Genomic DNA, 27,865 nt, shown 5'->3' with positions numbered 1-27,865 from the left:
CTCTAAAATGCCTCCTCAGACCAGATGTTTTCCACATGTTTCACTGTCTATTTTCTTCCCCACCCCCAGATCCAATCCTAAAGTATCTCTTAATCAACTTGTCCAGCTTGGTTCTGGGGCAGGCAAAAAACAAGTCTCTGCTTTTTCCTCCAGGATAATACATGGGCAGGAGACAAAAATAATCCTTAACCTTGGCACTGCTTTTAGTTTCCATTTCACCTTCAGATGATTAGCTTTGACTTTGGTATTTTTTTGGCTTTCTTTCTAGATTAAATTTTATTTCTTGGAAATATTTTGCTAAACACAATATCTGTATTACTCGTCACGTTTCCTTCTAATCATTCTTCTGTTTATTAGCTGCCACTAAAGGCTTATTTACAGGTACAAATCTTAAGTTTATAGGTACTTCACAGGTCCCACCCCCCTTCTCTGTGACATTTCCCACTCTCCATCTGTCATTCCTTGGCATCAGTGCCTGCAGCGGCAGTACACATTTATACAAATTACCATCACTCTGCTTCATCTCTCAAAAATCGTTTTTGATACCAGCCCAGTTCAAGCCAGTTTGACGAGCTTATGTTAACTGTAGATCAGACCTAAACCAATAAACTGCAGCTGGAGCAGTACTGTAACACCCAGGTACTACAACTTCCAGTCACTCATATGCGGAGATGGTTTTGCAGGAAAGGGATGGGTGCAGCGTTTCCATCCCCTCCTGTGCAAAGTTATGCTTCCCTGAGCAGGCCTGCCCACTTTAGGTCAAGTCCTGAACACGGTCATCAGTGTCCCAAAGGAGCAGTGACCACATTCCCTAGGCTGGTGGGCCAGCCCTGCCACGAGGAGTGGGTGAGCATCGAGCACACAGTGACAAAGCTGCCAAGAGAGAGATTAGCAGAAGATCCCAAGCTCCTACAAACCTGAAACTAGAAACTAAAGCCGTGTAGATTTTGTCTAAACCACAGACAACCCACAAAATACTTGTCAATGGGGTCTTCATTTCTTAAAGTCCTGACTCTGGTCTCAGTCTGGTGTCTGTGCTGTTTCTATGGGCCTTACAGCTGAGGGCTTGTCCCTCACAAATGGCCTTGAGAGGGGACAGGGCAGACAGCGTGACCAGCCCCCTCGCTTCACTGGCAGCCGTGTCAGAGAACAAAAGCTGGTGGCAGGACATCCCTTTTCTGACAGCATTACTCGTGAATTTGCTGTCTCTGTGAAAGTAGCTCTCCAGCATGTGATTTCCCACGTACCACAAGGGCTCCAATAAAAGCTGTTGCATTCAGCCAAATGTTTAGTGCTCCTCTGATATCTGTGTATTAAAAATTACTGTGGGGGTGAGGGAGAGCAAAAAGAAGTATAATAGTCAGAGAATATTAAGTGGAGCACTGGGTGAAGAAAAATTTTGTTTTCCGAATGCCACGTGCAGATTTATTGCAGGAACAAAATGGATGTGTAGGCACTGAAAAGCCCTCGGCAAAGTCCTGCGTTTTATTTTCTGCATCACCCAGAGTGCCTCTCCAGGACTTGAGCTGTGTCACTTCACTTCCTGATATTTCATAAACAGGCAAAAATTTACGTTAATGCTACATATTCTAAAGGTTGTATACTCAGAGTCTTTCAGTATGCCCAGATCTCAGATGAAACTTCAAGGCACCACCAACCAAAATTGGCAGAAACCGGCCTAGTTTTTTAGCACTGACATGAAATTTTTTTATGAACTACTAAGAACTTGGACTCATTTGTTTTAATAGGTGAAAAGCTTCCCAGCAAGATAGTCAAGATTGCATGCATTTTAATGATGAACCTGGGTGTGTCAAACTTGCTGGGGAGCCCTGCTGCTCCCAGCTCCCAATATTACCAACAGACAGCAAGGAGGAAAGTAGCAAGTGATGGAAATTCTTTCTCAGCACCAACTATCTCAGTGCTTCATGTACACTTCCACTCAGACAGTTTTGGTTTTAAAGAGCAGAAAGGGCATCAGGGGTTTTGAGAGTGGTTTTTTTGTTACTTTTTGGGTGGTTGGGGGTTTTTGTTTGTTTGGTTTTGTTGTTATTTTGTTTGGGGTTTTTTGCTTTGTTTTGTTTTGAATTTTTTTTTTTTTGGGGGGGGGGGAGGGGAGCTGGGGAGCTGTCTAGTGCCCTAGACAGCTCTGCTCAGTGCCTGCTCATGTTATAACATCACTATTTCTTTCTTCCTACACAGTTCACTAGACTTAGAGATTTATTGAGATTCCATTTGGCTGGAAGCTGTTTTCTGTAGCTCCCATACAGGACACATTGCAAGCAACAGACAAAAATATCTGTACCACTCTTTTGTTTCCAATTCCTTGATACTGCTGTTAAAAAAACCCAAACAAACAAACAAAAAATTCTCCAAAAAGTCACAAGAATTCAGTAACCTAGGGAAAAGAAATTCAGCTCGGGAAGGACCAAACAATAAAAGAAGCTTCCCAGGTGGAGCACAGAGAAGGGAAAAAAGGTGTAAAGCTCCGAAGACCAAAAGGTAATAAAAGAACACTTGCATTTTGATCAGACCAAAGAAACTAATATGTACAGCTTTTAAAGACAAAGACTTTACTCCATTCTGTCCCATCCTCAATTCTTGCAAGACACTTTCTATCAGATCTGCATACTGAACACATTGCCTGAATGTTAAAAAGTGGCAAGAAAAAATTCCCATATCCATTCCAGGCCATTTCCCATTCAAGCTTATCTCATAGTTAACAACTTATTTTCCATTCTTTGCTACCTCCTAAATTTTTTATCTTGCTTCATTTCCCATTTTCACTCTTTTTACACCTTCTGATTTGTTATTTCCACACCTGCAAATCCCCTTCTCCAGTCACCACCTTCTCAGAAATCACTTTTCCTTTGAACATTTCTCACCCTTCCTCCTATAAGCAGCTGTTCTCTATGTTATTATCTAAGCAGGATTGAGACTGGTGACTCTACAGTGCAAAGAACAGGTCTTATTTATGTTTGTGAATCCTTGTCTAACTTCATATTGCTGTGTAAATGTTTAATAGGTACTAATGCATTTGCTGGAACAAGCTGTGTGCTAATACTCAGTGGACTGTTTGGATACAATCCTTGCTGACTGTCAGAAGCTTCTGGAACAAAACAAAATGCAGGTTTTTGGTGACACTGCAGTTTCAAAGCTAAAGGATCCAACAGCTGAAGTAGTTTAACCAACCATCATAGTACCGGAAATGGCCTTATCTACTCTTTCCATGTTTGAAACAGGATAGCGTTTGAAAGTTTAGCACTATGGATGTGAGACTGCATGCAGCTACAGCCACTGTACCTTACCTCCTCTGTTATCTATCTCCAGACCCCCAAGGTCACAACAGTTAAGGAAAACTTTCACATCTTTGCTTTCTCCATAATGTTGCCTGAAGAGTGTAGAATGGTCTTCTCATCTTTTCACACTGCTCTTGGCATGATTTTCCTGAGGGCTTGACTGTATCACATCCTTTGTAGAATTAATTGTGAAATAGAAACCACAGTGGCAGATCAGATACATAGTTTTTATTTCAGGCACCGAATAGGAGCTGAGAGATTCATCAGCACAAGCACACTACACAAGCAGCAACTGCTCAAGCAAACAGGGAATGAATGATATCTTGGCCTCAGGGCCAATGAATAGTGATGCTAATGGGGAAAATGCAACAAGGACAGCAGGAGTGTCAGGCCTAGGTGTCATCGAGTGTCACACTAAAACTCATGGAGACAAACAAACCACATCACCAGTTTCCACAATTTGTGTGAAAGGAAAACTTTGGGGTTTCTATATCAGGTTGTTCCTAACTGTGAGACTGGAGAAGTCTTATCCCATAATCCTAACAATTTGTGCCCCGTTGCCATGAAATCCAAGGATATAAAGGATCACTGTTGTGGTGTGTTTGTAGGGGCTCTGAAATGAGAAGTGCTGGGTGGTGCCCATGCAGCCATCCACTTCCAACACTGCATCCTAGGATCAGGTTCTCTTTTTGTTAATTTTAATAGAGTTTCATTAATAGTACTCTTGATATCTCAGCCTTGAAAAAGAACTTGACCAAGAGATGAATTGAGAAGGTTTTCCCAGCTGGCAGTGTGAATTAGGAAAGAAAAATAGCTAAATCTGGTAGAAGCAAGTCCAAGCAAAAGCCAGCACTATGAGGAAAAAATCCTGTAGCAATGAAATCTGTCAGACTTTAAACAGTTTCTTCTGTGGCATAAAACATATAAAACATATGCCACCACTTCAGTCTTTAAAAGGAGACTGGACCAACCAGTACGAAAGTATATTGCAGGGCCACAGCTACATCAGCATGGCAGTAGAACAGAGGAGCTAATAGCTACCTTTTCTCTCATGTTCAAGATTATGCACAACAAGATTTCAGTACTAGTCAACATCTATTTACCTGTAACCAACACGATTTTCAGAGTTCAGATTTGGTGTAAATTATGATCTACTTGGGAAGAAAGGTGTGCATGATTCATCAAGTGATGATTATCACAGATCTAAAGGGAGGGAGAGGGCAGGGGCAGAAGGGGCAGAAGGGGCAGGGAGGAGAAAGGTTTGTTGCAAATGAGTTAGGGACAGAGACTCAGAAAAACCAGAACAGAAACACTTTAGAAAATCTGTCCCTCTATGACTGAAAGCTGAACTCTTTACATAAATTCCCACTCAGCTGCAAATGTTCAGCACTTGCACCAAAACCTGTCCCCAGCTCTCTACCTGCTGTAACTCTAAATGTTCCTGGTGTCAGGAACATTTCTTCTAAACATGAAGTAATTTTCAGGAACTTTCCATCCCATCAAATATCAGAGCTCATATGTGAGAGGATTTTCACAGGAGAATGTAAATCTTTTGGTGAAGCCCTCATTGTTTGAGGAACATTATTTTCAAATTATATTAACTGTTGCATCATGAGCTGGACAAATGCTACAATGCCTTTGTGCTTAATGCAAACTAATTTGAAACAAAGAGGAGAAGATGGAGATCTGTTTGTTGTTTTCTATGGCCTCTAAAGAATACAGTTTCAAGTACTCAAATAAATAATCAAAAGAATAAAAAACTGAGCAATTAATCTTACATGATCAATTCAGAGATCACGGCTTGTAGGAACTCTGAACCTGTTGCTGAAAGTGTGCCCTCCACCCATGAATTATTTTTGTCAAGGAATCCAGACCTAATTCACAACAATTTATTTCTGCAGAAACCATAAAACTGCTTTCATAGATGTTTTGCTTTGTCTCTAGTTCCTTTAAAATGTAACTAGTTTGAGTTTGGACTCAAATATGATTTGACTAGTTTGCATTCATTCCGGTATGAACCGAATTACGATGCCTTGTGTATTCACAGAAGAGTCATGTCTTCAAAAGGTTTGTTTCAAAGATGAACTGGTAAGCCTTGGGGATGAAGAAGCCCTTTAAAATTGGGGTCAAGCTAGGCATTTAGATAGAAAAATAATAAATAAATGCATTTGGAGACAAAGGCTTATTGTATACCAGGCTTCCAGGAAAACCCATGGGTGGCTGAGAATTACTTAGGAAAACTTTGTGGAAATTAATTCTGACTCATTCTCAGTTCTTTCTGAAAAGAGGGGTTTATGGAGGCAGAAAAGCATTGATGAGTTCACACAAGGTCTGGGAATATCTGGCATTGCAAATGGAGAGCTAGAAAACATTCACATTTCCTGTACCACTGAAAGAGAGAAGGAACAGCTTATCTGCCTATGGCTCATTGAGAGCCTGGGCAACCACCAGCTCCAGCTACAAGAGGGTGGTGTATACTTAGAAGGTACAGGAAGGAGTAAAAATTGCAGTCAAAGCTTATGTGGTACAATAGTTCAAAGGAACCACTTCCCACCCTCTGTTCAAAAGGAAGAAAAAAACACAAAAATACCACTAAACCCAAAAAAAGAGTCCCACATTTCCTCATCATATATTGCTTTCTGTTACTAGGCAGGCACTGTCAAGCTGACATGTGTATGTGTGTGTATATATATATATATATATATATATAAAAATCATTAGGCTACATGGTTCTTTACATTTGTTAAAAAAAAAAAAAAAGAAATCTCATGCTCTATTATGGGTTTTTACAGTGATATTTATAGAAAAACACTATTCTTTACTCTTAACCCTGCAATCATATGTTAATAATTATCACCACAAAAGCTATTTCAATTCTTCCAAGTTATACAACTGACTAGACAGCAAAGACTGAACATCGGGTTCTTATTTACCCCATTATCCTATTTTTAGGCCAAAACTTTACACATTTGCTGAAACCATTTTCTCTATGTCAGGCAGTTCTCCTGGTAAAACTCCTTCAGGTACCAAGCTGCTGAGGAGGAACAATACAACACAAACAAATTTGATTCAGTGCCCAACTAGAAATCCAGACATTCTTACAGAGAGCGAGGAAGACTCTGAGACTTGGCAAAGGAAGGAGACAGTGCCTCCCTTATGCCACGGTCTTTGCTCAGGAGTTGGAGTATTATACGGGGAATCGTTAATCAACAGACACTTTGAAACCAGTGCCCACCTGCTATTAAATAACTATGTTCTTGTTTTTCAAACACCTGAAACACTTATCTACTACCAGGCAGCCTAAACTTGAACACCACTTGCAACAGTGTACAAGCACTGCTGTGTTCATTAACCTGAATTTTCAAGCTTAGTTCTGATTCAATTCAACTTTCTGGAGAAGACCTTTGAATTGTGTTTGAAATACTGCATTCAAAAATCAAGGAAGTAGTCATCTCCTGCCAACAGTTTTCTGGAAATGTCCACAGAGCAATTTAGATTAACACAGAGGAAAATAACAGTGCGTAACATACATTACATACCTTTGGCAGAGCTCAGAGAAAGAGAAGCTGCAGCTTTACAGGTAGGTTCTGGACTCCTCCTGCAAAAGAAAAAAACACCAAAACAGTAAGTGTTATAGAATACAATAATCTAATAAAGCTGTTAGAAAAAAAAAAAAAAACCCAAAAAACAAAACAAAACAAAAAAACCCCACAAAACAAACAAACAAACAAACAAAAACCCACCACAATAAAATGCTCTCTCAGTTTAAAATAAAAGAAAGCACCACCCTGGGGTAAGCAAAAAAAGTCCACAATTATTTGTAGCCCATCAGTTCAACTAGCCTGGTTATCTTTTAAAGCTAGGAGTCACCATTTGTCTATGAATCAGCTTTTATAAGACAAGATCCTCCATGCCTATATGAAACCCAAGGCAACATCATGTGTGTTTATCATTCTGTAAAGAGAAGCAGTGCCAAAATTCTGCAACACCTACTTTAGCTGCTGAAATCCAGAGAACTGAATGTGCTGCTGTTAGCATTTGGAGACAGAAATGTTTTGATCTAATACATCCTCCACAGACTCACTTGGTGTCAAGAAGGTACTAGATTCCATAACAGGTTAAAATAAAGACAAATATAAAAACACTCTGCATGCAACTTATGCAGAGTAACTTCTACTCATTATATTTGAATTTTTTCAAGAGTTTTCTAAACTTCCTAAAAATAACATAGAAGTCTGCAAATACCTAAATTCTCCTAGCTTGCCACAAAACTGACAGCTTGCTTGATGTATATGAATGTTCTAATATTACTTTTACTATGTTGTGTTTAATTCAAATCACACAGAATCACAGAATCACTAGGTTGGAAGAGACCTTCAAGATCATCGAGTCCAACCCATGCCCTAACAACTCAACTGAAAAATGTCACCAAGTGCCACATCCAATCATTTTTTAAACACATCCAGGGATGGTGACTCCACCACCTCCCCGGGCAGACCACCCCAGTACTTTATCACAAAGTTATCTGAGAGGCAGGACTTATATGAGAACAAAAGTTCTTGTATATAACAAAATCTACCTTGGAACATTGGCCTTTACTATTTAGTCAGGTGCCTTCTCAGGCATTTGCCAAGGACACAGCCTGTGGATACCTGTATGTACATATACAGTGGGTGTGCCACTGCTCCAGTGGAAGGTATCCCTGCCCATGGTGCGGGGCTCAGAACTAGGCAATCTTCAACCAAACCATTCTAGGATTCTAAGATTTTCTAACCTACTGATCCTTTTTTCAATCACAAGACTTATGCATGTGTTGATATGTTCTTACTGCTACTCCAGTCAGTGAATAATTTTTCCCTCCCTGTCACAATGTTGCTATAGGGAGTAAAATGCCCTTCAACTTTCCTACCTCTTCCTCCCTCTCAGGCAGCAACATGCCTCACTGCTTCCTGGTATCCAGAAGTAAGGACTGGGGCTAGGAACACCTCATCCCTCTTCACTCTATGTCCTCAGCTTCTGATCCTTGCTTTCCTCGACAGTCAATAGTTAAACCCCACCACTCTGGATAGTGTAAAACACAGCCATGATAACACCACTGGGTGTACCAATCAGGTATCATGAGGTATCACTGACACCCTAAAGCCCCTTTCACCAGCACACACTTCGCTTGCATGCCTACTCTGGCTCTCTGTCTTTCTGTGCCATTCAGTTCTTAATTTCTTATTTACTGTCAGTAAAGAGGGAAGGGAAGAGTAACCCTGTTCTGCCCAAACTGATGTGTTGGATTCCCTGTAAAGGAACTCTAATAATGAAAAAAAGAGAGACACACTACCAATGGCACAGCTGTATTTTACATTTCTGTCCTATACTTACTCTAGATCAGACCAATGTCTATCTTACGATCTAATGCCAGTGTTGTTATGGAAAATACAGTTTCACCCCCACCCCGTACTAATTTATGAGAGGCAAATGCTGACTATAGGTTGCCTATAATCTGACAAACAGATTGTTTACGCGCACAAAAGCTTTTAAACTCAAGTCATGCCCTACCCTCAGACACACAAATAAACGGCTCTGGGAACAGAAACAAAACAAGACAAAAAAAACCCCAAACAAACAAAAAAACCCAAACAAACAAACAAACAAACAAAAACCAGATGTCTTTAAAAATGAAGTCCTGGGTGGTTTTTGCTAGAACGTAGAGTCAAAGGCTGAGAAGAGTAAGGGAGACACATATACCAATTCCAGCAGAAATTGCTCAAGGAAAGTCATTAATTTTCCAGGCACCACAAAACAGCCAAAAGCCTAAGTACACTAGAGCAAACATTATTATGAATAGCAGCAATAGAAGGTGTTGCCATTAGCTAAGTAACTCTGACATGAACCATTCTTATCTAATGTTAATTCAGAGTGGCAAAGGACTGTTCTTTCCATTGGTCTGCAATGAAGGAGAAATTCTTTGAAAGTCCAAGTAAGTTCAATCAATAACACATACTTCCTACGGATATCCCTGAAGATCAGACACACATTGCAACTACATTCCAAACAGCTGGAAAGGCAGCAACAGCAAAATGAAATTCTGCTTTTAAACTGATTTACAGCTCAAAGAAACAGTATCGAGGATGCCACCCATTCCCTACAAAAGGATCCAGTGAAGGCAAAATATACAGAGGTTTCCTTTCTGCTAAGTGCAATAGTCTTTCTGGTTAGGTGGCAACCATGCCGCTTCCAAACAGCTTGAGCAAGATGAGAGTACAGTATCCAAAGTATTAACTTTTAAATTAAGGAGTATGCAAAATGGGGCTTGAGCAAATTTTCTAAATTACTTAGAAATGTGAAATGTTGGGATATCCAGGTTGAAGCAGCTAAAATACATATCCTAAATATCACTGCTAAAGATAATACAGTACTGGAAGTTGCTGAAGGTAGGAGGAGATATTCTGGGCAACCTTCTCTGCATCTCATGAAGAAATCTCATTCATAACTATCAAAACATCCTTTGCTGCACCTCCTAACTGCTGTTCACTGTGAGCTTTTCACTTCCCCTTTGTGCACTGTTCAGCCTCCCAGAAGATACTTCTGTTAAGCACAGACGATACCTGTTAAGTATTCAAGCATAAACCAGGTAGAAGAATTGGCAAAGAGAATGTATCTCAATAAGACATGGTGAGAGCCCTGGAATAATCACTAGAACTTTATGCAGCTGAATTCCATAGCAGCCAAACACGCTGCCAAACATGATCCATGTTTAAAAGAAACCGACAAAACCAACCCCCCCTCCCCCCACTATACCGAATCACACACTTATTAGAAAACAAAGAGCATGTGTATCCATCCTTCTACGCACCAGAGTCTAAGACAGGGCCAATTCTCACCTGCAAAAAGTAGTTTGGCACATCAAAGCATGACTGCTGTAATGCTTGAAATAATGTGATGGCTGTCATTTTCCACACACTGCCTGTGAAAGACACATGTGCCTGGTTCTGCAGTGTATGTGACAAGTCAGGGTCAGCATCCATATCTGTAAAACCTGAGGGCTGGGGAGAAGGGAAGAAGGAGACGGAACAGAGCAGTGTTCTGTCACTGCCTCTGCTATTTTGGAGCACTTGTCCTTTTTCATCACAGAACAGTCCCTGTGCAAGGTACTGAAGGTTTTACTTACAGTATAAAATAAGAATAAATAATTTTCCCCATCTTAATCACTAACTTCCAATGCCTGTTTAAACAAAAGGTTCGGAAGAGCATCGAGGAGCACAGCAATAGTGTTGCTGTTGAAAGGTCTTAAAATGTGAACATGCCTCAGAAAAAAACTACTTATGTAATGCAAAGAACAAGAGAAGATCCCTAAAGGAAGCTGAAGGGACACTTTTTCCTCCCCCTCTAGCCTTATGAGGACTATAATCTTAATAAGCATAGTTGTTCAAAAGTGGGTGTAGGACGATGGGGGGAAGAAAGGATGGCATTGTTTATAGTACAGCAGGAGCCAAATGAGGAGAATAACTTTTGTGCAAGAACGGAAGACTGAAAGGAAATGGGTAGCTAAAGACAATTGTAGGATTTGTACAGTACAGAAGAATCCCTTCCATGTAGGATGCAATTTCTTCCATGGAAAAGATGTTTCATCCATGGAGCCAGGTGACGTAACTCCTCTGGAATAGTAACCTTTCAATGTTTGTTATCTGTAGTTCTGTTACTAGACAGGTTGCGGTTCTTATAATTAGCACTTTTATCAGCTAAAAAGTCAAAACATTCCTTGCATCAATGTATTTAGTCTCATGTCACCTTAATCAGATGGCTGCCAATTAAGACTGAAAGGAGTGTCTGGTATGAATCATAAATACTTTAGAGGGTTCTCAAAGTATGAATAATCAACACTTTCTGAAAATAAACTTCCTGGAATAAACATCAGGGTCGCTTCACATCAGCGAGCCTTTCTGATATCCTGGCCATCCCTCCTCTTTTATAGGTAACAAGATGGAGGTGCATAAAGACAGCTTCTTTAAAGGAATCTTTCTTACAAACCTAAAAGGAGGGAGTTGTTTTTTCACCAGTTGTCAAGTACTTCAGATCTCACTAGGAAAATTACATTCCACCTGCAGAATGCCATACAACAGTTTCAAAAGCCATTGAAAGTAATCTAATAAATCCCACGGGATTCAAAAAAAATGCCTACAAAAGCCCCACTGTGCTCATCTAGCACCCACACAAGCTTCTCTACAGACAGATTAAGCAAAGTGGTCTGCTTGTGGACCTGCAGAAGTATGACATTAAGTACTCAGGCCACAATTGTGAAAATACTTTCTTAACCGAATTGTGTCAGGACCAGAAATACATGCAGAACCCATATTTTCTGACTAATAGTGTTATTTTACCACAACTACTTCTATGTGGACTCCTTCTCTACGGCAGCAGAGGAGTCCAGCCAGGCTCTATTTATATGTGTTTTTTCATGGATTGCTTCAAGGATGACCATGATGAAAAACAAGCCTGCTTACAATAGATATAAGTCACATAGGGAGGGATCTGCCACTAACAAAAACTCCTAAAGGATCCACACACAGAAAAGCATTGGAAAATAATTATTTAAAATAATGGTATGTTTGTTATTGTCCTGAAAGTAATTTCTTTAAGCCTCTTTACACAGTCTAAATAGTCACACTATTATATGATGCTCTCAAAAAAAAAAACCAGCTAAATCATCTGGAAGCGCATGTTGCAGCATGGCAAAAATACACCAAAATGAAGAGAAAAAGGATCCCCAGGATTTGATGGAGCTCTGACAAGCATCCAAAAGAAACACATTTCACTGTGAAACTTCTTCATGTTATTTCCAATTGATTTTTGACACTAGAACTGACTTTTAATAGATGCGAAAGAGATAAATGTCTCATTACCAAAAATAAACTCGTCTGTTAAGGATGACAGAGAGAGGCAAAAGCATCGCACTGCCTATTATGGTATTGAGCAACAGATTTCACTCCCTCTGCTATATGCCCATTTATTAAAAATGTGGCAAGCTTTACGAAAGAATTCCTGAGCTTCTTTGGTCCTCTCTTTAATTCTTCCATAATTCTTTGTATATATAAACATGTCAGGCCTGAAAAGAAGTGGGGCATGAACATAATTTACCACAGAGGTATTTTTCTATTCATATATACTGGTAAGAAAACTATAAAAAACAAAAGGGAAATAATGCAAAAAATTAAAGCAATGAAACAAATGTGCCTGCAATTCCCTGTCCAATCACCAGATGAAGCTCCTTAGAACAGCAGCACCAACACGTTTTTCTGTCTTTTTGACCACAGAGATCTCTCTCAGTGTCAGGACTAGATGCATCAGCTCCCAACGAGCTGAATCACGCTGCATCAGTGCCTGTGTTTCATGAACATGCGAGACACTACTTTAATAGGAAATGGGAGCTGGCTTTAGCCTTACCCAGTGTGTCATGCACAGCCACAATGCAGCGAGGCCTTTGTTCTCTTCCCAACGGGTTGCCTTTGTAAAATACCCTCCTAAGGCCAGGCAGAGTAGTAGAATTTTTTCTCACAACTGATCTAACACAGACAGACCTCTCGCTCTCAAATACGCACATGCACACACGCTCTCATAGCTGTACTCACAGATTTTTGCCTTTTTTTTGTTCTTCTTTGATGAGCTAAAATCACTCCACAAAGCAAAACTGTACATCTGTGCAATCAGAACAGTTTCTGTTCAGATCACTGTTACACCTTAAATAAAAGAGCCTGGAAAAAATTTCTCTGGAATATTGCTGCTTATGAGGTTCAAAGGTAGATGTACATGTAAAACCAGAAGCAAAAAAGCCATATCATACAGCAAATGGGATCCTGTGTTTTACTCAGCTATTCATTTGCCCTTTAAAGCAAATCCAGTTGAAGCAATCCCTCACTGGCACACAGGAGGGCTAGATAGTCTAATAGGTCTCTTCCATCTCTAAGCAATTCATGCCTGGCATGGCTTATTTTTATTGACTTATCTTACTGGCTGTCTGTGGGCAGAAGCACGTGCCTCATGGAAATGCCAAGATTACTCTTGCTTTGGGATGCTATTGCATAAATGGAAGTGAATCAGACTTAAAACAAAAAGCACGATTTTATTTTTGAAGGATCAGGTCCATATCATGAAGCATAGTTTTTACAAATACAGAAAGAAGCTTCAGCAATACCACCCTACAAACATTACATTAACTCATCTAGCCCTTTTTGGGCTTTACTGCTCCTGCTTTACCACAGCTGATACCTGAGCTCTCTACAAAGATTAGAGCTGTAACACCTTGAGAACACTTTGAGCAGGGATTCCCAGTGCCCCGAGGCAGAAGTCTTGACACCTAACACAACCAGCAAGCAGAATAAATACGTGTTCTAAATACAGAAACTCTTAAAAGTGAAAGAATCCTCCTCTGCCTTAACACTGTTTCCTTTGAGCACATTTTTTATCTCAGCAGAGACTGGTGGTGACTTTTCAAGTCAGCAGGAGGAAATGCTGCATTTGTGGCCTCAGCTGATTAGGTCCTCAACTAGTATAAACTGGGGCAGCTATGTGTATTCATAACCCAAGAGGAATGCCAATTTTGAGTATGCTTTCTGCCTTAAGGAGTTACTGTATCATCAATCTCAAATCACAACATTTATTAAAATGACATTTCTGACCAAAAGAGCAAGAATGGAACTTCTATTTGCAAGACAAAGTACATACAGAGGGAAGGACAAAAAAAATCAGTCTCTTACCTTGAAAAAGCTTATTATATATTTCAGCACTAATTCACTGCATGAGATTCTCCCCCTATCACCTGGAAGCAAGAAGCAGCCTGGGTGAGAGCACTTAAGAAACAGAGGATTCCCAATTTCTAGTTTTTAACTATCTACAGCTACCAAACAAGCTGTAGTTTTAAAAGTTAAGCAGCAAAACTTGACTACAGGAAAGGAAAGTTTGTTTTCACTGCTTGGAAACGTTCCTGATTTTCTCAGTAGGAACATTCAGTAGTGGATGTTAATATTTAACTCTGTGTTTTTCCAGTATTACACCAATCTTTCTCCAGGGATGCAGAGAAGTCAGTGGCACAGCTGAACTGTTTTCCTTTAAAAGCAAGAAAAGTGACCACCACAGAAAAGGAAAAACAGCAGCAAAAAATCCAAGAAGAAATTTTCTGAAAAGATATTTTCCATATCACACATCACAGAACATCTCAATGAATCAGCAATTCACATAGACAGTAAGCAATGAAAAAGGAGTTAATAAAAATTATTAACTGTCATATTTAAAGCTGCTCAGAGAGCAACAGTACTGCTTCACTTGGTCACTTAGTCCTTCTGAAACTGCATTAAGTCAGTCTCAAGAAAATCTTCAAACATTAGCCAGTGAACACCTGCTTTTATCTATGCCATTGCTGCTCCAGCTGCTGGGGCAAACAACAAGCTCAGTGGAAAATGTCCCAGATGCCCTACTGGAAGGAATTCCTACTGTCCAGTTCTCTCTAATCTTGTTATGAGACACTCCCTTCTGCCTGCCCACTTTTTCCCTGAATGCTTTCGAAGTCCATTTCCTTGTTTTTGGAGTTAGCTAGAAAGAGAACTTCCAAACCAAATGCCAAAATGAATCTGTCCATGCTCACAGCGAGACATAAGCAAGAAACAACTGCATGTTCAGAGATGGTAGCACCTGAGTTCCTCTGGTGAACACCTGCCCCACATCCCCTCTTGTGCCAGAGCACAGGGGCACAGGACACTCGCAGTCCCATTCTTCAAACACACTGGACAAGAGAACACTGTTCTGACATTTCCTATGGAAACTGGTGGTGAGTGATGGAGGAGGGACCATCGTCTTCAAAAGAAGAGACAAGTTGTTCTGGAACTTCAAAGACTCTGGAAGGAAAATGCCTTTAATGGTAGAAAACCCAATGAGCTAATAGAAATCGGCATTTCCAGATGCCTGCCTCATTGTAATGAGATGCACGGGGAAAGCTGATACTCCTACAGACAGTAAAGCTTCATCATATCAGTGCCTTCTACCCCCACTATTCTATTCAGCATCTTTAAGTGGGAGGTATTCTGCCACCTTTCACACTTGACCTCTTAATTAAAGCATGATAAAATTAACATCTCAGATGCAATAGATCTTTTACCCACCTACATCAGTAATTAAACCAATTCTCAAGGGAGCGAGAACATTTGTTATGTGTAATGTAACTTTAGCTGGGGTATTCCAAAGAAGGAAAAAGAGCTGATGTAATAAATGCAGTCATTTATATTTTAATGGAGCTATTGTAAATGAAAGGAGAACACCTGTGACAGCTTGAGGCAGCCCCAGCCAAATGAAATTTTTGTGCCATGCAGGGACAGCACACTGCATATGGCCTCCGCATCTCCAGCTGCAATGTTGAATAACTTAGTGAAGCAGACAGGCCTTATGCCTCCTCTGACTCTCAGATGCACTATAATCTGCTTTCAAAACCAATGGAACTGTACCATATATAAGAATTTCATATTCATTCTACATGAAAAGCAAGATAGGCCAAAGTAGGTCTAAGGTCTTTCTTACTGGCAATACACACTTTTGCATTTGTGAAAATCCATGCAGACCTTTACACAAGTCTAAGACTACCACAACACAAATAATTGCACAATCTTATGCAAAAAGTTTGTGTAATTAAAGATGGAAATGACACTACATCAGAGTGGCAGAATTGACCATTCTCTTCATCCTGATGTATAAAAGACCACGCAACAAGCAAAAAGGTCCAAGAAGGTAACAAAAAATAGTACATGGAACAAAGGAGATATGGAGGATACCTGAAGAGCTACAACAGCACAGAACACAAACACCATTCATTTAGGAAACAGGACTGACTGGTGACATCTTAGATGCATGTTTTAGGGTTTTGGTTTATGCTTGAGCCCGAAAGCATGACAAACATTATTTCAGTTGTCAATTCTGGTCTTTGTTCAAAGGGTGTATTTACTCAGCTGAGGCATAACTGTTGAGAAACTTGGCCTGGCAAAGGTCTGTGCAGTGACTAGGTAACCTTGCTAAGGATTTGTCTTCATTTGCACACAGGCAATCTAACCTCAGTGAGCTTCAGAGTCCTCTCTCACAGGCATCTTTCCTATCCAGAGTTTAAATGCATAGTGTTCAGATTGCAAGCAGCCAGTGTGCATGTGACATGCTGTCTCTCCCCAAAACCCAGTCAAATCCACACCAGGTAAGATCAAAATTCCCCCAGTCCTTCCCTGCTGTATTACTAAGTATTCAAACAAACTACAAACAACAGCCTAAAAGCTCATCTTCAAGTTTAGTTGATCCCATGATTCATTCATTCACAGCTACTCAGTTAAGACTGATTCATCGCCTGTCAGAAAAAAAAAAAAAAAAAAAACCCACCCAAAAAACACACCAAAAAAACACATACCAATATGTCATTTCAGAAGGAGGCCAGCAACTTGGTAATCTCCCTGACACAGAGGCCATTGCTTCAGCTGCTTGGAAGTCTATACCTTTGCCTCTGCCTGGGGTTTATCAAGTGAGTGGCCACCCCTCCAATCCCAAGGGAAGCATGTGCAATTCTGCCATTGGTATTGAACGTATGTTTACTGCAATCTCGTCAGAGGCCAAGAAACAGGCTCAACAAATTTAGCCTTGCATATTTAGGAATTGCTCTATTGCTGCTCATCCAAATTTCAGTCACATGAACGAGTCATTCTGATTGTTGTGTATTCTGCACCAATTTATCAAAATATTGAGGCCAAGCAAAACACCATGAAGAAAAGGATATTTCAACTGTATTTTTCTTGGCTTACACTGCTCTCTATGATTAATCTTCAAAATATTGCTAAGGAAATGAGACAGCTAAGCGGTCATTGTCTTAAGTACACACTGTCTTACAGCACAGTCAGTTTATTCCACTTCTACTATGTGAAGCATCAAATACTGAACATACAACAGCTAAAATAATCAGAGGCATTCAGTCATGAATAAACAAGGCCAAAGCAGAACATGAATATAAAAAGAGAGGATTTAAAACGGTTAATAAACAGATTCTTATCAGCCTATGGAAGGCAAAATTCATTGAGGAAGTTCCCATCATATCCAGGATACCATCTGGAAAACTAAGAGAATGTTTTAAAATGTAATTAAGATAACATTATGATATCAACAGCAATAACTGGAGTACGTATAGGCTCAAAAGACTAAATTCTCAACAAATACAGTTAGACTACCTTTTTCAGTCAATGGCTTTACACCAGTTTACAGTGTAACACCATAATAACAATACTAACATATAGTTTTATTTCTCCTCTTTGTGTTTTTACTTGCTAACACAAGAATTTCAACCTTCAAATACATCTCTTAGCTGCAGATCCCACACAAACTTCTAATCTTCATTATAATGCATCCAGTGCCTTCCCCCTAAATAGTATTGCTCTAAACTTACAGTAGTGTAATTACACAAAATCACAGAATCAGCTAGGTTGGAAAAGACCTTTGAGGTCATCAAGTCTAACCTATGACCTAACACCACCCTGCCAACTAGACCATAGCACCGAGTGCCACATCAGTCTTCTTAAAGACCTCCAAGGATGGTGACTCCACCACCTGGGCAGCCCATTCCAATGCCCAATCACTCTTTCAGCGAAGAAATTCTTCCTAATGTCTAGCCTAACCCTGCCCTGGCACAGCTTAAGGCTGTGTCCTCTTGTCCTGTCACTGGTTACCTGGGAGAAGAGACTAACCCCCACCTGGCTACAGCCTCCTCTCAGGAATTTATAGAGCGATGAGGTCTCCCCCAAGCCCCCTTTTCTCCAGGCTAAACCACCCCAGCTCCCTCAGCCACTCCTCACAGGATTTGTGTTCCAGACCCTTCAGCCTTGTTGCCCTTCTATGGACTCACTCCAGTATCACAAAATCCTTCCTAAACTGAGAGGCCCAGAACTGGACAAAGCGCTCAAGGTGTGGCCTCACCAGTGCCAAGTACAGGGGAAGACTCACTTCCTGGTCCTTCTGGCCACACTATTCCTGTTACAGGTCAGGATGGCATTCTTGGCCACATGGGCACACTGCTGGCTCATGTTCAGGTAGCTGTTGACCAGAACCCCCAGGTCCCTTTCTGCTTGGCTGCTGTTCAGCCACTCTGTCCCCAGCCTGTAGCTCTGCATGGGGTTGCTGTGGCCCAAGCACAAAACCTGGCACTTGGTCTTGTTAAACCTTGTATCACTGAATTAGGTCCATCTATCCAGCCTGTCCAGGTCCCTCTGCAGAGTCCTCCTATCCTTCAGCAGATCAACACTCCCCCTGAAACTTGTGTCATCTGCAAATTTGCTAATGGTGGGCCCAATCCCCTCATGCAGCTCATCAGTGAAGATGTTAAACAGGACTGTGCCCAACACTGATCCCTGAGGAGCATCCTTAGTGACTGGCACCAACTGCAGGCAGCACCACTCACTGTTCACCACTCACCACCACTCTCTGTGCCCAGCCGTCCAGCCAGTTCTTCACCCAGCAAAGTGTGCACCTGTCCAAGCCCTGCACTGCCAGCTTTTCCAGGAGATGGTGTCTAAAGCTCTGCTGAAGTCCAGGTAGGCAACATGCACAGCCTTGCCCTCATCTACCAGGTTGGTCACCTATCCACCAAGTACATCAACTTAATTTTTAAGACTTATTAAGAATTAGATGCAATATCATTAATACCTTTAGTGTTATCATTTCTATAATTCCTTAAATTGTTTCAGGTAAAACAATTTTCAATACAGATGTACCACAGGAGTAGAGCCCACATGATCTAGATTTTGTATTTGCAGATTTGACTCTTTACCCCATGCAATAGAAATTGACACATTCTTTTGTCCACCTCACTACAGAGCCAATTATTTGTCACTCAAACAAATCCTATGAATTATATACCAGAATAATGTAGCCCTTGTATTCAACTAGGATATTCAACTGAGAAATTTTATATTCATATAAGCAAGGGATTTGTGAAGAAAGAACTACAGTAATACAGTAATGTAAAGAAGTCAGTATTTTTTTCTTATAAGAGAAATTTTGAAAGCTTCAGATATGAAGTGAAATGTGAAACTTGTTCCTAAATCTTTTGACATATAACAGTAGCCACCGATTTTGAGACAATTTAATAAATAAAAACTTCAGTGGTCTGACTAAGACAAGACAGATAAAGGTTCATAAAGCCAGAGGATGACCTGCTCTCCATTTATTCACACATCGGAAACTGCTCCAGCTTTGCAGAGGGAGGGTGCCATGGCATGAAGAGCAAAATTCATCTCTCCATTGTGTCTGGAGTGACTAGTTTCCAGCAGATGTTTCTAAGGTCATGATTTCTGTTAGAAGCATCCCAAAAAAATGTTAGAAATGAAAGGGGGAATAATGCTCCAAAACTACATTGGCAAAAATGTTGCTGTCTCCATCCAGAGACACTGGAGCGCATTAGCTTTGAGGTCATTAAGTTTCTGCTCTGTTGGAGAAGGAACAGGGCAGGAGACAGTAAATCATTCACTCGAGAAACTCTCCCAGAAAATCTCTTGGGACCAAAAGGACTGAGGCTGTCTGTTATCAGAGTATGGAATGCAACCCCCTGAAAATATGGTCTGAGGGAAAAATATCCTGAGCTGGACCACAGAGAACATTTGAAAAGTAATCACTCTGTACAAGGCATAGCTTAAGAACTGTAAAGATCCTCTAGACTAGTCTTCTTAGGATTTCATACCATTCTCCACTGAAACAAACCTCCACAACTTACATCCTACCTGGCAGCAGCTCTCCTAAGCTGACTGCTCTGGCTCTATCAGCCTGTAGTACACACAGCCCATTTCTGGAGAGCCCTGACTACCCACCTAGGTCACCAACAACTAGCTCTTCCCCTCACCTTCCCACACTCTTTTCTGTGAGGAAGCCAAAGGACAGGGCTCTCTTGGGAGATAACTGCAAACTGTTATCTACTGTCACAGAGACCATTACAGTTCATATTCGTTTCCCCATGCACGAACCCAGCTATCAAGAGAACAGCACAGAGGAATACACACCACGTTCAGGCTGCTGGAGAGGGCTGGGAGTCCTGCACCAAGGACACGCTACAGAATGAAGGTTGTTTTGCTAGTCTTTGAGCACCATAGAAACATAGACTTTTGGTCGTGTTGGATTTGGAGAATGGATGGACTGAAGTGTACTCAGTTGTTTCACTATAGTGTAAACTCAGCCAGGCCAAGGGTACTATGATCAGTTCAACCCTGTTACGGAAAGGATAAATTGTGTCCCCCACAAAGGGCTAGGGTTTTCAGAAGGGTCTGCATCTCCATCAGTACAATGTGCTTGGATATCACATTTGTGAAGGTCAAAGAAGAGGAAGTCGTAGGTACATGTCCCTTCTCTGATTACTTTGCTAGTTCAGCTATGGACAGCAGTGTAGTCACTGACAGCTCTAAAAAATCTGATAGTCCATTCGGAGAAGTACAATGAAAGCTTAAGACTTAGTCCATTCGGAGAAGTACATTGAAAGCTTAAGACTTAGCCCATTCAGACTGCCTGGTACCTGACCTGCTATCTGACCTGGACAGGGTCATAGGAGAGGGCATAGGAGGAAGTCAGAGGAACACACATAGTTTGTTTTTCTTCTGGCTACTTTTCTGAATATCCTTCATCTTCTCTCAAATAAAAAAGGGGGTGAAATAAAGTAAGTTTCTTGCCATAAGTCACCCTTGGAAGGACACACTGATGACATTACACTAGAATGTGATTCTATGCTAATATCATAATTAGATCCCAGCTAAGCATCATTTCAAGACAGCCAAAATTGTCAACCTTTCCTATCAGAGACAACATCTCAGGGACATTAAAGTTTCCTTGTTACTCTGAGGCTGCCAGAAACTGAAAATTATGGTTGCAAAATAGCAATATTTTTCATTCAAATCCCAGGGCATTAATTACATAAATATTATTATATACTGCATTTCACACTCTCTCCCCAGCATCATTTCCCTTTTAATAATGTACTAGCATTATTTTATTCTCATGAAATGGGGGAAACCACGTTCCGCACAACTACAGATGTCACTGTGAGGTGCTCCAGTGCAAACATAACAGGCATCAACCTCTACACATATCCAGTGGCAGAAATTGGCCTTTATTACAGTTGCATGTTCAATGATATCAGAAAGGATAAAATATTTCATGAGGACAAGGGCAATGGTGTCCCAATGAAGGACTTGTCATCACTTCTGATTAGAAGTTCATGAGCACAAAGCCTGTTTTCATTTTAGAGATGCAGGCAAAATAGCACCAGACTCAGCGATCCAAGTGAGAAATAAAACAAAAATTAAGGGAGAAAAGGAGGAAAAAACCTCCAAATTTGAAAAAGGAGGGCTGCAATGTAGTCACACTTCTACAGTGAGAAAAAAAACCAAAACACTGCTAGTCTCCTTTAGGAGCTAAGTGTACAGGCTCAAGAGAATGGAGAGTGTTTTTTCTGTTTTTCCCCCAAGCTTTGTTTTTCATCCAGATTACAGTTCATTAAGATAGAAGAAGTTGCTAAAGAACAGAGGAGCAGAAAGAAGTACATTTTCTCCTCTACAGCCTAATAACTCCTGTCTGGTTTCAATCTTCTGCAGCTACTGGGTATCATTACATATTCCCTCAGGAAGTTAGGACAGCTCTAATTAGTCCGTGATAGTGAAAGATACCTTTCACTGCTATATCCCTTCAATCACATCCTGGAGGCCATCGGAACTTTTAACAAACTAAAGAATGGAGGGATTTGACCCAAACCATCTATGCCTGTGTTCCTATTAACCCTAGTGCCCACAGCCACCAGATGGGACTACCAAAAATCCAGGCACGGTGACAGTGAGAGGGCACCGGACAGCAACTAAAATACCAATAGCTATCTATCATCACTGTGAGCACTAGAGCACCTTAGTAAAGGGAAATACTACTGTAGATTAGGTCTACAGTACTATAATGCATGTTTCCTGGTTTTGCGTTGCTATGTTAAAGCTAAATAAGAAATACAATGATAAAAAAAAGAGATTAAGCTTACAGTTTTTTTGGTTCAGAAGAAAATAAAAGCTTTTCCTACTGTGCCCCCATGCTCCGTTTTATGACTGAACCAAAGCATATAACAAGTTCCCTATTTTTATAGATGAAGAAACACAAGAACAGAGCTTCTAATTTAGTTACAGTTCATACCACCTCCCAAAACCTTATCATCACACCCACATGGGCACCTGGAGCCAGCCTTCAAATGCAAAAAAGTTGATTCCATTCTACAATATGATGAATTTAATTACAGCTGAAGAGACCATAAAATAAACAGAGACTACTGGCAGCAAGACAGTGGAAAGTGCAATGCCAGGGGCCATACTTGTCACAAAGGTTACTTGGGGGACCCTGAGGTGAAGAGCAAAGTTCAGCTACCTTGGAAAGAAGCTTTCTGAATAACTTGCACAAGTCACTAAAATATATACATAATGAGATACTGAAAAATGCAGTGCAAGATTGAGTCTAGAAGAACAACCATATTTCAGCTCATAATTCTATCTGTCCTGTGGCTCTGCACACACTGTAACATGTATACTCACGTATAGTGCAAATTGAACCACCATAACAAGATGAGGAAAGACTTCCAAATCAAGTTGTTTCAGGGGGTTTGGGGTTCAGGGGTTTTTTTTGTTTTGTTTTTTGGGGGTTTTTTGGGTTTTGGTTTTGTTTGTTTGTTTGTTGTTTTGTTTTGTTTTTCCCAAACCCACGATACATCCAGCATACTGCTGAACTGATACAGCATACTACTTTAAGAACACTTCTGCCGTGGATGGTTCACATGTACAGAAACTTAGATCCAGAATGCAGACGTCAAATAAAGTGAGAATAAGTTAATTGGAAGTGGTCTGAAAAATTGACATTCAGTAGCAGCCATTGCTACGGATTGAGAGTACAAGAAACCACTCAGTAGTGTCATAAGGAAGAATTATACAGCCCTGTTTTAGGCTCAGTGAAAATTGCTTTCCACTTCTTCTCAAGCTTACACTTCATTGCATGATCCTTCAATGAGGCAGATTTTAAAAGATACTTTAATTTAACCACTGATAAAATGTTTCTACACTACAACATTTGTTTGAAATGTAAGCTTTTTGGGACAAGAACTAAAAATTTACTTTTGTTTTGAGCCTGAAAAATGGAGGCTGTAGTCCTGTGTCCTACCAGCACTACTTTAATACAAATAGTGTAATAAAATAATTGTCTCCTTTCTTCCTAGCTATGAGGCGCCACATCCATCAAATGCAGCTATATGGAAATAGTAGATACAATATCCTTTCATCCTCACCACCCTTTGCAGACACCCAGGCTGCAGTAAAAGACACTTTATCATTGCACTTTTAGTAGTCATAGAGCAGTTAAGGTAAATGACCTGGGGAAAAAGGTCTTGAGGAAGTCTGTAAGCTACTAAGAAAATTAGCCTCTTTTCCTTTGACTTTGTCTCTACAGAGAAGATATCATGGACTTTAAGATAACAAATAAAGTTAAATACTACTTCCCGACTCTGGATCTTGTTCTTGGCACTACATAAAGAACAATATCCACAGATCTTCACAACAACAGGGCTTTTTCATTGGTGGTGGTGTTCTTTTTAGAAGCTGTTTTTTCCATGATACACACATTTCCCACAGCTCACACTGAGGTATCTGATCAGGTTTTAGACTGTTATCTTACAGTCCCTGTCTCGTTAGTGAGTTCATCTCTGGGAACAGTGTGACAAAAAGTGCTGAAAAGAGAAAGACATTGCAAAGGACCTTGTGTGAAAAGCTATTTCGGTTTAAGTGTTTTAAATCTAAAAGGCTTTTCATTCTGATTCCCCAGCAAATCATTTTAGTTCACGTTTAATGAAAAAAAAATGTTCAAAGTAGATGATTATAGATGAATTGCTCCTGCCAGTGAATCATTTGAGCTCTTAGTAGGAAAGCATAATGCCTGTCAAACAAATAAACATAATATTTAGAACACTCAAAGCATGCTATCAAATGGAGAGATTGCAACACTGCACGTATCACCTAACCTAGCAGACACACACAGGAGTTATTCTGTTCTCAAGCTGCAATGTCATTTACCAAAATACTTTCTTTGTCTGAGCATCAAATATCTTATTTGTGAGGACTTTGGACTAATTCAAGATCCCTACCAACAAGCAACCTGATGCCTGATACACAGTGAACTGGACCAGTTACACCGCAGCACCTTTTGTTCATACAAAATAGGAACCATCTTGAAGGACACATTCAACTGAGGGCTTAGACATTAAAGATACACTTCCATATTTCTAATGGTTTGTTTACTCTTCATCCACCTGTGCTTAACGTCAGATACTACACAATCTTAATTTCTGCTCATATTTATTTCTAAGCCTTTAATATTTGGTTCATCTCCTGCTGCCACATGATTCTAGGCAGTAATAAAAGCTGGAATCTATTGTAGCCCCTAAAAATACTGTCTTAAAGACTTAAAGCCTAGGAATCAGTCATCACAACCCTTTCCATTATATTTGTTTCTTCCCCATTTAGCATGCTCAATAATCAACCACCATTTTGCCTTATAACAATCACAATAAAAACCTAGTACACATGGAGCTTCCATATCTAACCATTTCAAAGAATGGTTAGAATAAACTGCAAAATTTCCAGAAGCAAGCTTACAATAAATATTCAGACCTTCATTTTTAGTGTGAGAATGGGTCTGAAATTTTTCTTGTACAATATATTTTCCTACATAACAAGAGTCTCTGCATAAATGGAAATTAAATATTCATTCACTAACTGTACTTGGTATGCAAGTGAGCAGAAAACAAAACTGCCTACTGTAGCAAAAAAAGGAAGCAGACATATTCAAGAACCTGGAATGAAAAATTTTAAAGGGGATATTAATGGACTTTCCATTTAATAGCTTAATACAAAACTTCAGTATTTTCAAGTGACAGCAGCATGCCATTACAACTATGAATACAGTAACATTTTCCCAGTTGTATTTAAAGCCTTTGCTAACCACTGCTGAAAAACAGCTTTTTTGTCCTCTCCATGTGGTACATTCTCAGAAGAGTGTTATTGACTTTTTCTACTCAGGATATTCAGAGAGGTCCAACGTATTTGTGAACCCAACTGTTATTAAGAATCTCATGCCTTTCAGCACCTGTGAAATTCCCAGTAAAATAAACAAGGAAATTTGTCTTGATATTTCAAACTTAGATTTTGAGACAAAATAGCTCTTTGGAGTTTGGGGCTTAGATTTTACGAGACAGTGTGTTTCTCTCATCACCAATGTGCCTAACAAATAACACTTCATTGTGTTTTGCTACGGATTGTCCTCCTTTGTCCTAAGAAAATAATATGCTAGGAATATCATTCCCAGACAAACCCCTTTAACTTAAAAATATGAACCTCTGCTGCTTCAGATTAAAAGACTTTGTCCATCAACTCTAAGAACACAACAAATACAAAAAGCTCTACCATGTGGTCCAGTCCAGAGCCACCCTTTATTACTGAGAGCTACTCAACCATGACATTGTTGTATATTAATAAAGGTTTCTCTGACTTCTCTTAACTTCTCTGCCTTTACCAACTTTTAATGATAAGTGTTCTTCAGCATCCAGTAAATTCCAGGTGTATTTGACAATGTAATAATTTCCAAGGGTTACAGAGAAAACAAATATTTGACATTCAGAAGTAAATAAAGAAAAAAATCCTCTCAACATTGCTTCTGAGAAATCACTTTGCATTAATCCTCAAGGAAGGCTTTAAGAGAGAATGAAAAAATGACCACTGTGTGATGCTAGAAGATGCAAGATCCAGACAGACCACCCAAACCATTGACCTTAGAATTCACTGCTCACTTTAAACAAGCTTGTTGAACGGCCAACCCATGAATCAGAGTTAGATCAGTCTCCCTCCAACTTGCTCAGCAGCCTTGAGATAAATGGCATTGCTCAGACTGCCCCTTTTTATGTGCCCAACTCTGGTATTGTGACTACTGTGCATTTTAGTTTAACATGGCAATAAGCACTTTAGACTACCTAAAATTCAAGAAAAGCCTGGCTCCTTCCACCACCAATGGAGGAGAGTAAATATAATATCTATGATGCACACCTATCACTGGTATTTGAACAGAGCTCTAAGTGATATCCCAACAAGTCATAAGATTCTCAACCCACATAATCTCTAAAAATTTTAATTCTGATATAAGTGGACATAACACCAAAGTCAAGGACCGATTAATTTAAAAGTTAGCTGAATTTAGCCACATGCTTGAAAACAAATTTCTCTCTTGAGCAAGAACCTTCTCAATTGACTGTTAAGAACTTAGTGCCAGTTCTCTGAGATATATAAAATTGATGATCATCACATATCCAAATGTCACCAAAGATCTAAATATCAAAAGCTCTAAAAATCACACTGCTGCACAGCAGAATTTGTTAGGACCTATTGAGGATTTACAGGGCCCAGTTCTGCAGCTTCTGAAGTTTTTGTGTGTTTTCTCATTTCTCCAGTAGGAGAAAGATGAAGCTAAATAGTAAGTTTAATGAATAATTTTTTCAAGAAACTTCATTGGAAACAAACAGAAGCTCCTAAAGGACTCTCTACTGAACATGTGCCCAAAAATCAAACTTGCAAGAACTCCATGCTCAACAAAATTAATCCAAGGAATGGCAGTGTTTTGAGGAGATACTGAAGCTCAAGCTGATGAGGTATCAACCATGGATTTCTCCAACAGTTGCTAATGTCTCTTGTAAGTCTTTATCCATATCGACAGAAGTCTGAAATGGCTCCAGGCTAAGCTCTGCTGGTGCTGGAAGTGGCACGGACTACATGAGTCTCCTCTCAGCCTCACATCCACTCCCAGCCCAGCACTGAAACAGGCTCACAAACTGGTGACTCACAGCACTTCAAAAAACAAACATCACTAACAAATTCAAAGCCTTTCACCTCTTCTTCAGCCATTTGAATTGAATTACTAATTTCAAAAGTCTGCCAAAAACTGCTGTGCTTTTTCTATTGTTTTGTGAAGGCCTTGGGGGGTGGCTTCCAGGCTAGTTCCCAGTATCCAACGGGCGGCTAAACAAAGGTGTTTGGGCACCTGAAGATACATGAAGTCTCCTAATAAGATCTACAGTGTGAATTAGGATTCTAATTTACTTAGGCAATTCTGAAATCCCATTTAGAGTTTAATGGCTCTTAAGCAAATAAATACCTTGAAAATCTGACTCCAGGTCACTTAAAGTATAAAGATTATAACAATGGACGTCAGCAGTCAGTAGTCTCAACACAAAGGCTGTGTGTCTTGTCAGAGATGCAATTTGCCCTTTCGGAGACAAATCCTCCGGAAGAAGAATAAAGGACTTTCTAGAATATATATGGAAGAGACTGGGCAGCCTTATCAGCATAACCATTTCCTACTTACAGATCCTGCACTTTCAAAGGAGTATTGAATGGCAAAAAGACTACTATTTCTAATTATATCTAGTATTGATATATAAAAACACCACTTTTATAACATTTCCTCCAAATTAA

The 27,865-nt window shown here is 40.0% G+C and overlaps 1 protein-coding gene across 7 annotated transcripts in view; it reads right to left on the bottom strand.

Moving 5' to 3' along the window:
- Nucleotides 1-27,865, bottom strand: part of SORBS1 (sorbin and SH3 domain containing 1) — a 206,351-nt gene that overhangs the window by 115,733 nt on the left and 62,753 nt on the right. For 6 of the 7 annotated variants that reach the window (XM_058421598.1, XM_058421595.1, XM_040071315.1 and 3 more), the window contains one exon: nucleotides 6,836-6,894. The gene's annotated coding sequence lies outside the window, so the exon portion shown is untranslated. Of the gene's footprint in view, nucleotides 1-3,305; nucleotides 3,441-6,835; nucleotides 6,895-27,865 lie in introns of those variants that run through there. The other variant, XM_040071314.2, reaches the window with a different exon arrangement.

This window comes from Hirundo rustica, chromosome 8, assembly GCF_015227805.2.
Source record: "Hirundo rustica isolate bHirRus1 chromosome 8, bHirRus1.pri.v3, whole genome shotgun sequence".
NCBI classification, from domain to species: Eukaryota; Metazoa; Chordata; class Aves; order Passeriformes; family Hirundinidae; genus Hirundo; species Hirundo rustica.
This window is presented reverse-complemented; position numbering and strand designations above follow the sequence as displayed.